Source organism: Pristiophorus japonicus, chromosome 4 (assembly GCF_044704955.1).
Source record: "Pristiophorus japonicus isolate sPriJap1 chromosome 4, sPriJap1.hap1, whole genome shotgun sequence".
Lineage (NCBI taxonomy): Eukaryota > Metazoa > Chordata > Chondrichthyes > Pristiophoridae > Pristiophorus > Pristiophorus japonicus.
In genome coordinates this window covers 228,844,541-228,857,396 of record NC_091980.1, presented here as the reverse complement: position 1 = coordinate 228,857,396, position 12,856 = coordinate 228,844,541, and positions in this window count along the sequence as shown.

Here is a 12,856-nt window from a genome sequence, read left to right as displayed (position 1 = left end):
AGAAACACTCTGCCTTCACATATGGACAACTTTGAGCAATGTATTGTCCCAGGCACCGATAGCAGGACTTCAATGCTCTGTTACAATTTCCCATTTCTGAGACTTTGGGCCCCCACCGCCTTTTACTTTGAACCTGCAGGCGATTCACCTCAGTTGTCTGGTAATTAGTCCGGGAATATTGGTCGACCATGCCCTTCGACCTTGTTGTCTGACAAGCTATATCAAAAGTCAAGCCAGGCATTGTCAATAACTTTCTTCTGATCGCATCGTTTTTCATCCCACAAACAAAATGGTCCTGCAATGCTCAGTTCTGAAAGTTTCTAAAATTACACTGAATAGATAGTTTTTTTAATGCTACAATGTACTCACTGATATTTTCATCGGCCTTTTGATTTTATATACCGAAACGAAAGCTTTCAGCAATTTCCAAGGGTACGCAATTGTAGTGCTTTTCCAGCTTAGTTAAAATCTCCTTAAGCCTTGTGTCCTTTGGCTAGGCAGGCACAAGCAAATTTATCAGCGTTTCATACAACTCAGGCCCCACTTCAGATAAGAAAATAACTATTTTTCCAACACTGCTCAGTTCGGGTCAGCATTGTCTGGAGCTTCGATTACATTATTTGCAGTGAAATACATTTCTATCTGATCCACATACGCTTTTGAACCTTTCCCGGTTGCATTTATATTCATCTAAATGTCCCATCACACCCATAGGTGCAACCATTTTGACTCTGGCACGTCAAACAGTGTGCTTGTAATTTACCTCAAATTTGTAGCTGTAATCAAAACAGAGAAGCTCTCAAAGACGCTCTGTCGGCTGGCTGAATCCTTTACCAACAAAATTTTCAGCTATATATTATCCGATTATCCCATTTGTTGTCGCCATTGCAGTATTTCCATGAGAACACACTTCACACAAGTCTTTTAAAATGGCAGATCCTCCGGAAGCCTATGGAAGCTTCCTGCTTCTTGTCATGTGACCTGTCTGTTTATTAAAGACTCTAGTTGCAGTAACACAATACGTCCACAGTGTGGAGCTACAGACATTACAGTTCTATTTATCTATAGTTGAAAGGTTGGCATGTTGAGTTCAGATGCAAAGCAAAGTTCCTTCTATGTTATCCCATAGAATGAAAAGAAAAAATAAAGATCAAAATGAATCTTACCTTTTTTCCTGGAAAAATGAAATGCATTGACAAGGCACTGAATTTACACTTGTATTGTTGTAAGATTTCTAAATCTCTGTCTGGCATTAAATTTGACAGTGAGACAATTCTTCTAAAACAATTAGAACAGTTTATTAAAAAAAAATACACACACATGCACATCCACCTTAGTTGCAACAGATACAATGAGGTTATAATACAGAGTGATATACATTACTTCCCTTTGGCTGGCTGGTTCAGAAGAGAGAGAAAAGTCTTTGGCTGAGTTCTTTTAAACCTGTCAAAGCCATTGTCCCTCAGAAAGCCTCAGGATTAGGTCTTGGTTCCAGGGCAGTTCCTTATTGGCTCTCCTCACACATGTGGCTGTCTGGCCTGGCTCAGCCATCTCTTGATTAAATTAAATGCCTTTCCAATACATAAAACCCATGTGGCAGCTCTGTGGGCTTCCATTTAGTTCCTTTCAAAACTCAGTCCATGCTGGAAAACTGAGGGCTTTCATTTTGTTTCAATACAAACAGGCCTTTCCGTATAACCTATACTTCTAACATTTATACATACATAGAATCAATTTTAATCATTAATAAACGCTTTTATTCTTACATTGTATAGATTTTGTATTAGTGTTAAAATGGGGTAAATGGGCATATACCATAATAATGATGCAGAGCGACTCTAATGGGAACAAAGAAATGGCAGACCAATTGAACAAATACTTTGGTTCTATCTTCACGAAAGAAGACACAAATAACCTTCTGGAAATACTAGGGGACAGAGGGTCTAGTGAGAAGGAGGAACTGAAGGAAATCCTTATTAGTCAGTAAATTGTGTTAGGGAAATTGATAGGATTGAAGGCCGATAAATCCCTGGGGCCTGATAGTCTGCATCCCAGAGTATTTAAGGAAGTGACCCTAGAAATAGTGGATGCATTGGTGATTATTTTCCAGCAGTCTATCGACTCTGGATCAGTTCCTATGGACTGGAGGGTAGCTAATGTAACACCACTTTTTAACAAAGGAGGGAGAGAGAAAACGGGGAATTATAGACCGGTTAGCCTGACATCAGTAGCATGGGGAAAATGTTGGAAACAATTATTAAAGATGAAATAGCAGCGCATTTGGAAAGCAGTGACAGGATCGGTCCAAGTCAGCATGGATTTATGAAAGGGAAATCATGCTTGACAAATCTTCTGGAATTTTTTGAGGATGTAACTAGTAGAGTGGACAGGGGAGAACCAGTGGATGTGGTGTATTTGGACTTTCAAAAGGCTTTTGACAAGGTCCAACACAAGAGATTGGTGTGCAAAATTAAAGCACATGGTATTGGGGGTAATGTATTGACATGGATAGAGAACTGGTTAGCACAGACAGGAAGCAGAGAGTCGGGATAAATTGGTCCTTTTCAGAATGACAGGCAGTGACTAGTGGGGTGCCGCAGAGCTCAGTGCTGGGACCCCAACTATTTACAATGCACATCAATGATTTAGATGAAGGAATTGAGTGTATTATCTCCAAGTTTGCAGATGACACTAAACTGCGAGGAGGATGCCATGAGGCTGCAGGGTGACTTGGACAGGTTAGGTGAGTCGGCAAACGCACGGCAGATGCAGTATAATGTGGATAAATGTGAGGTTATCCATTTTGGGGGCAAAAACACAAAGGCAGAATATTATCTGAATGGCGGCAGATTAGGAAAAGGGGAAGTACAACGAGACCTGGGTGTCATGGTACATCAGTCATTGAAAGTTGGTATGCAGGTGCAGCAGGTGGTGAAAAAGGCAAATGGCATGTTGGCCTTCATAGCTAGGGGATTTGAGTATAGGAGCAGGGAGGTCTTATTGCAATTTGCCTTGGTGAGGCCCCACCTGGAATATTGTGTTCAGTTTTGGTCTCCTAATCTGAGGAAGGACGCTCTTGCTATTGAGGGAGTGCAGCGAAGGTTCACCAGACTGATTCCCGGGATGGAAGGACTGACATATGAGGAGAGACTGGATCGACTGGGCCTGTATTCACTGGAGTTTAGAAGAATGAGAGGGGATCTCATAGAAACATATAAAATTCTGACGGGACTGGACAGGTTAGATGCAGGAAGAACGTTCCTGATGTTGAGGAAGTTCAGAACCAGGGGACACAGTCTAAGGAAAAGGTTTAAGCCATTTAGGACTGAGATGAGGAGAAACTTCTACCACAGAGAGTTGTTGATGCCAGTTCTTTGGGATCAAGGAGTATGGAGAGAAAGCAGGAAAGAGGTACTGAGGTGATGATCAGCCATGATTTATTGAATGGTGGTGCAGGTGCGAAGGGCTGAATGGCTTACTCCTGCACCTATTTTCTATGTTTCATTGGGCCCAAGTTTCGGGCCGCGCCTTGAACGGCGCAGCCTCGACCTGGACACCCGTTTTTCGCGCCACAAAGTGCGCCTAAAAAAAACTTACAGATTCTCCGGCTCCCTGCTGGTCCTCTTGAGTCAGGCGCGGTGCAGCATGAGCTGTAGGAGGCGGAGCTAGGTCCCTGTGCTGAAAACAGTGCCGGGACATCTGCACATGAGTGCTACAGTGGGCGCGCATGTGCAGTAGCTTCAGGCGCCCAAAACTGTGTGGGAGGGGCCCGAAGCACGCAGACCCTAGCCCTGGCCGAATGGCCTCACTGGGGCTGCATGCATAAGGCTGCCTCCCACGCCCAGCTTCTGCTTCCTCCCGTCCCGACTCGACTCCCGCTTCCCCCCTCCCCCCCGCCCCCGGACCGGACCGGACCCCGACACCGACCCGACTCCCGCTTCACCCCCCCCACCCCCGGACTGGACCCGACTCGCGCTCCCCCCCTTCTCCTTTCCCCCCTCTTCTGCTTTCCCCCTCTTCTCCTTCTCCTTTCCCCCCTCTTCTTTCCCCCTCTCCTTTCCCCCCTCTCCTTTTCCCCCCTCTCCTTTCCCCCTCTCCTTTCCCCCCCTTCCCTTCCTTCCCCCCTTCTCTTTCCCCTTCTCCTCTCCCCCCCTTTCACTCCTTCCCCTCCTCCCCCCCTTCTCCTCCCCACCCTTCTCCTCCCCCCTCCCTTCCCCTCCCCACTCCTACCCCCCTCCTCTTCTCCTCCCCTCTCCTCGCCTCCTCCCCCCCTCCCCTTCTCCTCCCCCCTCCCCTTCTCCTCCAACTCCCCTTTCTCCCCCTTCCCTCCCCCTTCTCCCCATCCCTCCCCCTGCTCCCCCTTTCCCTCTACCCCACTCCTCCCCCTCCCCTCACTGTCAGAAACACAGACACTGACAGGCAGAGAGTGAGAGACACACACAGACAGACAGACAGAGAGATAGAGACACTGACAGAGACACACTGCGGGGGGCGGCGGGGGGTGGGGAGGTGTGGTGCATCCCAGTCGGCTGTTGGAGGGCTCCCGGTGCTGCAGTCGGTAAGTAGAAAATGTTTTATTTATTGATTTAAAAAAACAATTATTTCTTATTAATTTTTTTGATTGATTTATTGGTTGATTTATTGATGGTTTTATCATTTATTATTGATGATGGCTCTTTATTTATAAAACTGAAATGTTTAATGTTTGTAAACTTCCCTTTAAACCCCTCCCCCCGCCCATTCCCTACGCACCTACGCCTGATTTTCTAAAGTGTAGACAAGGTTTTTTCGAGCATACAAAAATCTTCACTTACTCCATTCTAAGTTAGTTTGGAGTAAGTTTTCACTGCCGAAACTTTGAAAACAGGCGTAAGTGGCCGGACATGCCCCCTTTTGAAAACAAAATTCTGTTCCAAAGTGAAACTGTTCTAACTGACTAGAACTGGAGCAAACTAAATGCCGAGAATTTGAATTTCTAAGATACTCTGTTCTACACCAGTTGCTCCAAAAAATCAGGAGCAACTGAGGCCGAAACTTGGGCCCTATGTTTCTATGTAATGACTTTTTAGTCCATGTGCCAGCAAAACAATTGTCAACGTTTGCAAAGCTTCCATTTACTAACACAGTGAGTCAAATATCTGCTGAATAAGATAACTCTAAATGCAATTAAATATTACTGCAGTATTATTAATAGCCTTTCAAATAATTATCATTTATGAAGCTGTAGACATTGTATGGAATTCTTGGTTACTGCTTAGACAGAGACATTTAAAACGTTTAAGATCTCAGGCAATGAGCATGACTCATGTAGCAGGTTTGTTAATGTTCAGTGTTATTGTCATTGCTTTTTTTTATTACTGTGACTTACAGATGCACAATTCAGTATTCTAATCTGAATGCGAAAAATAAATTGTTTTAAGGAAACAACAGTATTGCCACAACCTGATAAGTCACATTATTTTGACCATGTTTCATAATAAATATTGGATTGTGTGTGCATCTTTTATGTGCTCTGGGGAACTGGAAAAAGGTGCTTAGAATCCATTTTTGAAAAACTTTCTTTCTCACATTTGCTACCCCCTTTTTGCCTCCTCTTCTGAAGATGCTGAAGTCAGGTTTTGGTAAAGATCCACATGTTGGACACCTTTGGTTACCTCACACAAGTGGCTGTCCTTTAAATGGGAGCCCAAACAGTGAGTGTTGGCAAGCTATTCACCAATCAATTCTGTCCTCACCCAATGCCCATGCACACAAACACTTTCAAGCAGGACTCACTGGATCGAGATCAGGTGCAGACACATGGGTGATTTTAAGCAAAAGCCAGTCCAAGGGAAAGGCTTTTTAAAATTCTTGCAACATGGCCAGCCACATGTGGAACATGTCATTATATTAATTCTGTAATTTCAAATGAAGCACAATATACATGATTTTACCAACTATACAGTCCTCTACAATCTAATGTGTGCCATTTACAAATAGATTAGGTGCTTTTCCTTGACAAAATAAGGAGCCAGATAATTTTAAAGCAGAATTGTGTAAATCTTTTTATGCAAAAATATTCCCAGCAGTTTCTACTCAGAATCAAAATTACGTGAAGATTTCAGACTCAAGAGTTCCAATTTCAAAGAAAAAGAATATTGTTACATCTTATTTTTCAACATTGAGTGGATTCATCTTCAAAATGGAAAAGAAAATTGGGTGGCATATTGGGCTGGCGATACATTATCATTGATCTGCGCTGCCGCCGAAGTTGAAATTTAACCCCCTATAATATGCAACATAGTTCCTGATAGTTTAGGGAATAACATAACCAGCCAACAGTTGGTGACAGCTATGTGGTTCAGACATTCTTTGATCAGCTTACTTTGTAGATTTTGGGGGTTAAATTAGTACTCAAAGGTAAACTTCTTATCATATGCTGTTTGAAGCAACTGTTGATCGCCCAATGTTGCCAGTTCTGTAGAAATACAGTCTGTTTTGCAGGACTGGTATTGATAGGAACTAAAAGTAACAAACAACTATATATGCACAAGATTACAATTGCAATTTTTCTTTTTTGTCTGGCAGGAAAGGCTAGTGAGAAAAAACTGCTTTAGAATCTTGGGGGGAAGAATTCAAGTGTTTAGCGTTGTATTGCCGGGAGCGCTGCTGCTAAACTTGCTCGCCGGGGATTTTGCAATCACGGAAATGATGACATTAGTGAGTGTGCAATGATCACTTGACGCCCGATCTCCCAAATTCATTTTGCCCACTGAACTTACCAGCTGGAGAAAGCAACAACAGGTTGAGGTGGCATGCAGCAGCAGGAAGCCGGCTCCAGTGATACTATTTAAGTGGATCATGACTCACACCTGACAGGATTTTGCTGTTTGAATGGCTGTGTGCTACTTCCTGCTAATGCAAGAGTTTTCTTTAGTCATTCCAAGATTATTTGTTATCAGACAGTGTTCTGGTAAGTACAAAACTCCATAATTATTAATTGAAATGTTTCAACCTATAACACTTGCTAAAAGTAATGAGGTTTGTACTGGCAGTCGACCTTGCCCTCTAGCATCTACGGTGGAGGGAGCGGAGGCAATGTGAAAGATGGGAACATGTGTGCAGAGGGAGGAGGAGGACCATCAGAGCTCTCAACAGGAGGCCTTAACCTCCTAGAGTCTTCCGACATCACGTCTCCTACTTTCAATTAAGCGAGAAGCAGTGTATTAGGAGGCTCCGCTTCAACAAGATGGTGGTCACATAACTCTGCCACCTCCTGCAACCAGACCTCCAGCCTCAGACCAGGGTGACCACCACTCTCCCAGTGGCAGTCAAGGTTACTTTGGTTCTCAATTTCTTCATCAGCGGATCCTTCCAATCTGCAGCAAGAGACATACGGCTGGTGGAAGGCTGCTGAGTTTTCGTGCGGGATAGTCTTACAGGATGACCTCGACCAGCTCTGAGCCTGGAAGGCCTGACTGTACACTGCACCACCTCAGGATGGGCAGCAGTAGTCTTGGCTGACTAGCTGAAAGGCAGCTGCAAGGGCAGTGGCGGGGTAGCAGTGGTGGGAGTAGGAATGCTGCCATCCTGAGAGAGGACAGCAGGTTCCTGCTCCACAGACCCATTGTCACATCTCCGGGGTGGTGCCTCAGCATTCCTAGCAATCTGTTGGAGCATAGATTGGTGGCCTGCTGCAACAGTGTGGAAACCCTGGTCGATGGTGGTAGACCCAGGCATGATGGCAGCAGTCAGAGCTTGGGTGGCATCATGTTGAATAAGAGCAGTCAGAGCTTGAATGCAACAAAGCAGAGATTGCATGAGAGCAGTCGTATCTTCCGCTGCAGTACTAAGACGTTGTACTGACTTCCGCCTGTACAGCGATGTAAGCTGTGTCATCGCCCAACATGCGCGCCATCACTTCTGGGTCACTACGGTCTCTCTGGAAGTGTACCATCATTTCCAGGCTCCATGCTCTGTGCAGAACCCCATGCAATGTTGGAGGTGGACTGCTCCACATTCCTTGCCATTGCTGAGAGGCTCTCTGACAGCTTTGCCTTGCCATTTGGCCCGTCGTTACTGTGATGGCTCTTTGAAAGAGCAGTTGCACTTAGTCCCACATCCCCACTTTTTGTCCATAACCCTGCAAGTTCCTCATCCTCAAGTACCTGTCCAACTCTCTTTTATGGAACCAGCTTTTTGGGTAGAGCATTCCCGATCCCAATAATTCTCTGAGTGAAAACATTTCTCCGTATCTCCCCGCTAGATCTTTTTCCAATTATTTTGAACCTCGGGTTATTGAGCCACTCGCCGAAGGGAATACTTTTTCCCTGTTTACTCTGTCAAAACCTCTCATCATCTTGAAAACCTCTATTAGGTCACCTCCTCACCTTCTCTGATCCAAGGAGAGCTGTCCTAACTTTTCCAACCTCTCTTTATAACTGAAGTCCCTCATCCCTGGTAACATCCTGGTAAACCTCCTCTGTACCCTTTCTAATGCTTTTATATCTTCCCTGAAGTGTGGTGTCCAGAATTGTCCACAGTACTCCAGCTGAGGCCTAACCAACTTAGAAAGATCTAAAATGATCTCTTTCCTTTTATATTCTATTCCTCTATTTATAACTCCGAGCACCTATACAGGCTTGCCCAGCGTGTACAAGTAGAGAAGGTAATGGCCTACAACTCTGGAGGAGGTGGGTGGATTTTTGAGTTTAATGTCCACACTACAAGCCCACTGCAGTCAGTGGAAGACCTGGGCACTTTTCATGGTTGGGCCTCATTTACATGTAATCAGTGAGTTTCCAGCACTAATTGCACTCCAGATAGGCAGCGTGCCAATTGGGAGGGTGGGAAATCCAGCAGTGTAGCCGCTCATAAAGACTGCCCACTGTCCCTTAAGATGCCCACTTAGAGCAGATGCACTTTTTAATGGTGATTAGTCGAAAGTGATTTTCTAAAGCAGCTGGACGCATGACTTTGTCCAGGGCCCCCAGATTCTCTGATGTAGCCATAGAGGTGCTCATTGTGAAAGTGAGCAGAGGAAGGAGGTCCTCTCCCCCTCCAGTGGCCAATGGTTGCACAGACAAATTAATCAGCAGCAATATAGAGTGGTGCCAGAGAAAATCAGTGTCACCGGCATTGTTCCTGTTTCCCATCTACATACTGCCCCTCAGCAACATCATCTGAAAACACATCAGGTTCCACATGTACGCTTCCGACACCCAGCTCTACCTGACCATCTCTCCATTGTCTCTGATTTGTCACATCGCTTGTTCAACAGCTTGCTTGTGCGCAAATTGGCTGCCATGTTTCCCACATTACAACAGTGACTACACTCCAAAAGTACTTCATTAGCTGTAAATTGCTTTGAGATGTCCATTGGTCGTGAAAGGTGCTATATAAATCCAAATCTTTCTTTCTTTAATTCTCATCATCATCATAGGCAGTCCCTTTGAATTGAGGAAGATTTGCTTCCACTCCTGAAGTGAGTTCTTTGGTGGCTGAACAGTCCAGTGCGAGAGCCACAGACTCTGTCACAGGTGGGACAGATAGTCATTGAGGGAAGGGGTGGGTGGGACTGGTTTGCCGCACGCTCTTTTCGTTGCCTGCGCTTGATTTCTGCACGCTCTCGGCATTGAGACTCGAAGTGCTCAGCGCCCTCCCAGATGCACTTTCTCCACTTCGGGCGGTCGATGGCCAGGGACTCCCAGGTGTCAGTGGAGATGTCACACTTTCTCAGGAAGGTTTTGAGGGTGCCCTTGTAACGTTTCCGCTGCCCACCTTTGGCTTGTTTGCCATGAAGGAGCTCCACAGAGAGCACTTGCTTATGGAAGTCTCGTGTCTGGCATGCGAACTATGTGGCCTGCCCAACGGAGCTGATCTAGTGTGGTCAATGCTTCAATGCTGGGGATGTTAGCCTGGACGAGAACGATGATGTTGGCATGCCTGTCCTCCCAGGGGATTTGTAGGAGCTTGCGGAGACATCATTGATGATATATCTCCAGCGACTTGAGGTATAGAAACATAGAAACATAGAAAATAGGTGCAGGAGTAGGCCATTCGCCCCTTCTAGCCTGCACCGCCATTCAATGAGTTCATGGCTGAACATGCAACTTTCCTGCTTTCTCACCATACCCCTTGATCCCCCTAGTAGTAAGGACTTCATCTAACTCCTTTTTGAATATATTTAGTGAATTGGCCTCAACAACTTTCTGTGGTAGAGAATTCCACAGGTTCACCACTCTCTGGGTGAAGAAATTCCTCCTCATCTCGGTCCTAAATGGCTTACCCCTTATCCTTAGACTGTGTCCCCTGGTTCTGGACTTCCCCAACATTGGGAACATTCTTCCTGCATCTAACCTGTCTAACCCCGTCAGAATTTTAAACGTTTCTATGAGGTCCCTTCTCATTCTTCTGAACTCCAGTGAGTACAAGCCCAGTTGATCCAGTCTTTCTTGATAGGTCAGTCCCGCCATCCCAGGAATCAGTCTGGTGAACCTTCGCTGCACTCCCTCAATAGCAAGAATGTCCTTCCTCAGTTACTCCAGGTGTGACCTCACCAAGGCCCTGTACAACTGTAGCAACACCTCCCTGCCCCTGTACTCAAATCCCCTCGCGATGAAGGCCAACATGCCATTTGCTTTCTTAACCGCCTGCTGCACCTGCATGCCAACCTTCAATGACTGATGTACCATGACACCCAGGTCTCTTTGCACCTCCCCTTTTCCTAATCTGTCACCATTCAGATAATAGTCTGTCTCTCTGTTTTTATCACCAAAGTGGATAACCTCACATTTATCCACATTATAGTTCATCTGCCATGCATTTGCCCACTCACCTAACCTATCCAAGTCACTCTGCAGCCTCAGAGCATCCTCCTCGCAGCTCACACTGCCACCCAACTTAGTGTCATCCGCAAATTTGGAGATACTACATTTAATCCCCTCATCCAAATCATTAATGTACAGTGTAAACAGCTGGGGCCCCAGCACAGAACCTTGCGGTACCCCACTAGTCACTGCCTGCCATTCTGAAAAGTCCCCATTTACTCCTACTCTTTGCTTCCTGTCTGACAACCAGTTCTCAATCCATGTCAGCACACTACCCCCAATCCCATGTGCTTTAACTTTGTACATTAATCTTTTGTGTGGGACCTTGTCGAACGCCTTCTGAAAGTACAAATATACCACATCAACTGGTTCTCCCTTGTCCACTCTACTGGAAACATCCTCAAAAAATTCCAGAAGATTTGTCAAGCATAATTTCCCTTTCACAAATCCATGCTGACTTGGACCTATCATGTCACCATTTTCCAAATGCGCTGCTATGACATCCTTAATAATTGATTCAATCATTTTACCCACTACCGATGTCAGGCTGACCGGTCTATAATTCCCTGTTTTCTCTCTCCCTCCTTTTTTAAAAAGTAGGGTTACATTGGCTACCCTCCACTCCATAGGAACTGATCCAGAGTCAATGGAATGTTGGAAAATGACTGTCAATGCATCCACTATTTCCAAGGCCACCTCCTTAAGTACTCTGGGATGCAGTCCATCAGGCCCTGGGGATTTATCGGCCTTCAATCCCATCAATTTCCCCAACACAATTTCCCGACTAATAAGGATTTCCCTCAGTTCCTCCTCATTACTAGACCCTCGGACCCGTTTTATATCCGGAAGGTTGTTTGTGTCCTCCTTAGTGAATACCGAACCTAAGTACTTGTTCAATTGGTCCGCCATTTCTTTGTTCCCCGTTATGACTTCCCCTGATTCTGACTGCAGGGGACCTACGTTTGTCTTTACTAACCTTTTTCTCTTTACATATCTATAGAAACTTTTGCAATCCGTCTTAATGTTCCCTACAAGCTTCTTCTCGTACTCCATTTTCCCTGCCCTAATCAAACCCTTTGTCCTCCTCTGCAGAGTTCTAAATTTCTCCCAATCCCCGGGTTCTCTGCTATTTCTGGCCAATTTGTATGCCACTTCCTTGGCTTTAATACTATCCCTGATTTCCCTTGATAGCCACGGTTGAGCCACCTTCCCTTTTTTATTTTTATGCCAGACAGGAATGTACAATTGTTGTAGTTCATCCATGCGGTCTCTAAATGTCTGCCATTGCCCATCCACAGTCAACCCCTTAAGTATCATTCGCCAATCTATCCTAGCCAATTCATGCCTCATACTTTCAAAGTTAGCCTTCTTTAAGTTCTGGACCATGGTCTCTGAATTAACTGTTTCATTCTCCATCCTAATGCAGAATTCCACCATATTATGGTCACTCTTCCCCAAGGGGCCTCGCACAACGAGATTGCTAATTAATCCTCTCTCATTACACAACACCCAGTCTAAGATGGCCTCCCCCCTAGTTGGTTCCTCGACATATTGGTCTAAAAAAACATCCCTTATGCACTCTAGGAAATCCTCCTCCACCGTATTGCTTCCAGTTTGGTTAGCCCAATCTATGTGCATATTAAAGTCACCCATTATAACTGCTGCACCTTTATTGCATGCACCCCTAATTTCCTGTTTGATGCCCTCCCCAACATCACTACTACTGTTTGGAGATCTGTACACACTCCCACTAACGTTTTTTGCCCTTTGGTGTCCTGCAGCTCTACCCATATAGATTCCACATCATCCAAGTTAATGTCCTTCCTAACTATTGCCTTAATCTCCTCCTGAACCAGCAATGCTACCCCACCTCCTTTTCCTTTTATTCTATCCTTCCTGAATGTTGAATACCCTTGGATGTTGAGTTCCCAGCCCTGATCATCCTGGAGCCACGTCTCCGTAATCCCAATCACATCATATTTGTTAACATCTATTTGCACAGTTAATTCATCCACCTTATTGCGGATACTCCTTGCATTAAGACACAA